Source organism: Solea senegalensis, linkage group LG10 (assembly GCF_019176455.1).
Source record: "Solea senegalensis isolate Sse05_10M linkage group LG10, IFAPA_SoseM_1, whole genome shotgun sequence".
NCBI classification, from domain to species: Eukaryota; Metazoa; Chordata; class Actinopteri; order Pleuronectiformes; family Soleidae; genus Solea; species Solea senegalensis.
Genome location: NC_058030.1, coordinates 93,485 through 96,991, shown reverse-complemented (window position 1 = coordinate 96,991; position 3,507 = coordinate 93,485).

Genomic DNA, 3,507 nt, shown 5'->3' with positions numbered 1-3,507 from the left:
GTCAATATCATCATTATCATCGATATCATCAATTTGGTCAATATCATCATTATCATCGTCAATATCATCATTATCATCATCTGGTGTATATACGATACGTAAACGGCCTCACACTATCTTCTGCGTGTTCTGTTTCCACGGTAACCATATTTACACGTGAGTGTGGTCGAGATTCATCGTGGACGTCTAAGGAGAAGAAGAAGTCTTTTAAAAAAAAGCACAGAGAACAAACAAACAAAACTGTGTGTGTGTATGAGTGTGTGTATGAGTGTTGTGTTCCATTTGTAGTCGGAACTCGTAAATGTCCAGATTGACATGCTCAGTGCAGGATTCCAAAAAGGGCGACCACTCGTGTTTGTTTGGCAGCAGATAAAACATCGCACCTGACTGTCTTTTATTTTGTAATTTAAAAAAAACATGTCATTTAAACATGAAATCATTTAGAAATCAATAGAATAATTGTTCAATTGTTTCAGTTGACCGAGCTGTAGTTCCTCCTGAGACCACTGGGTGGCAGCATTGTGTCTTCATTCAAAGCAGTGAGAACAGCTTCATATGCTACTCACTGACTGGTTGGTTGTTTGGTTGACTGACTGGTTGGTTGGTTGGTTGACTGACTGACTGGTTGGTCAGTTGACTGACTGACTGGTTGGTTGATTGGTTGACTGACTGATTTTTGTAAATGTTGTAAATATTTCTGTTGTAAAAGAATCCATGGTGTTTGTGATCAACATGAATATAAAACTGAAGTGAGACCCCTAGTGTTTAAACATGCTATTGCAACTCTACATTTTTCTGTTTAGCTTTTTAGTTTTTTAACCGATGTGACCTTTGTTGTGATCTGTTGTGTTTTTTTATATATATATATATATATATATATATATATATATATATACGTATATATGTATATATATGTATATGTGCCGTGTTCCATTTATAGTCGGAGCAACATTATCATACAAACGAGTTATTGCGAGTATTTTTCCGTTAATGTCAATCAGTCGCACACATAACTTAACGTTTATCGTGTTGTTAACGACTGTTTTTTTTCCTCCCGACTTTTCAACTGGATCACGGACATGATGACGAGTTCCGATGTAAATGGGACGCAGCGTTATTATTGCACTAGCGTTGGGGTGTGAACTTCCTGTCATGTGACACTCACTGATGCCTTGTGTTTATGTAAACTCTTCTGTGAAACTGTTGATTTCCTCGATTGTTGTCATGAAAGGAGTTTGTGTGTCGTCGTGACGATGTTCCGACAGTTGGTGTGTCTGACTCACCTGATGGAGACGCTCCAGAAGCCACTTAAAGGGACAGTTTTTGTAATGTGCTGTGAGCGCCCCCTGCTGCTGGAACGTACGGCTGAAAACATGGCAGCAGTGAGGACTCAAGCAAAAACTCATCTGAACAAAACACTAAAAATAAAATGTTTGTCCATTAAAGAATGTGTTCATGTCTTTATCTGAAGTCTGTAAAAACCACTCACTCGCTGTCTTAGGTCAGTACTAGTTATGGTTAAGGTCAGTACTAGTTATGGTTAAGGTCAGAGTAAGTCCCCGGGAAATGAATGAAAGTCATTGTGATGTCCTCTGAAGTCGTGGAAACCAGTGTGTGTGTGTGTGTGTGTCACACTGATGAGTGCCTGCTCTCTGCCGTCTCCAGCTCTGAGGATAAATAAACAGTGGTCACGCTCGCTGCGCTCTGATTGGACGGTGTGTAATGAGTTGTGAAGGTCCAGTCATCGGCGGCGTCGCACCACCAACACCCTCCTGCGTCTCATTAATGTCAGACCGAGGCTAACGTACACGTTAGCATATGTTCATCTGACATAAACACAGTGTGTGTGTGTGTGTGTGTGTGTGTGTGCGCACTTCATCTGAAAAAGACAGAGGGCGGAGCTTAGTGGAAACATGGCTGCCAGCAGTCACACAAGGAAAAAACAACATGAAAATAGATGTGATGTTCCTGGTTTGACAAATGATGTCCACGAAGCGGCAGAGAAGCTGAGGTGAAAAGAGAGAGAACTGAAATATTCAACTCAAACAAAAAGTTTAAGTAAAAAAGTTATTTAAAACTTTACAAATGATAAAATATGTAAACACGTGTCAGTCAACGTGGGTCAAAGGTCACAGATGTCACTCACTCTGGGACCTGAATTAACACCAATTCACCTGTCCTCACCTGTCCTCACCATTTACTGAAGTGTGTGAACCACTCACTCTCCCACACCAAAGCCCACAGAGAAAACCACTGATTTTAACATCACACACACACACACACACACACACACACACAGGAGTTGTGTGTTCAGATTCAGTGACACAAAGTGACCACACGAGGCAGCAGAGGACCAGCAGCTCCTGTGTCCCTGCAGCTAAAATCTCTGGTTTTCTCTCTGGACTTTGGTGTGGGAGAGTGAGTGGATTACAAACTTCAGTTTCCTGTCTCACAGTGAGATAAAGTCGTGAACGTGTTGTTTAGACATCGTAGACTTACACTGATGTAGATTTTATTGACCGAGTCTTTAGATTAAGCACAGTCGAGGTTTTTTTTACTTAAATGTTCTCACACACATTGAAACAATAATAAGTTCTGTTTAGCTCGGATTGTTTGTTTGTTAATATCACATCAGTTCACTATTTATAACATGACATTTCTCTGTTAGCAGTTAAATAAACTGCAGCTGCCTCAGTGAATGATGTTCATGTTTCTATGTCAAGTTTTTCTATTTACACTGGATTTGGTGTGTGCTCTCCCGCTGCATCGTCCAACCCAAACACTGAGATTATTTCTGCATGTCCAACACACAAACACACCACAGCGGCGTGGAACACACACAAACACACCACAGCGGCGTGGAACACACACAAACAAATATTTATTTTATGTTTAACGCGAGCACATCTCCGTCAAAGCTGGAAAAATGTGAAGAACTGAAGACAGAACGTCGAGATGACGTCGTCACGAGGCGACGGCCGCTCTCCACATCTCTGCAGCTTCACTCCGACCAAACTGTAAATAAACACACACAGACCCAGGAGACCTGTGTGTGTGTGTGTGTGTGTGTGTGTGTGTCTGAGACTTGTACACAGCAGCAGGATTACCACCCCAGACTGAAGACCACCCTGACTTCAACACTTGATCCCGGAGGAAGTGGAGCTCCTCTCACACACACACACACACACACACATATGAAAACATACACATACTTAATTTGAGCACTTGAGCTAAAACAAACTGGTGAAGATTTATACTGAACAGCTGCGTGTTTGTCAGCGCGACTGTGACAACATCATTGTGTGTGTGTGTGTGTGTGTGTGAACCTTGTAGCAAAACAGATCACAGTTCGATCTCAGGCAGAAGAAAACTGAGGTCAGAGACTGATATTAAACCTTTGTCTGTCTGTGGAAAGTCTGTGGAAACTGAACTGTGTAAACTACTCACTCTCCCACACCAAAGCCCATAGAGAAAATCAGTGATTTTAACATCACACACACAGGAGTT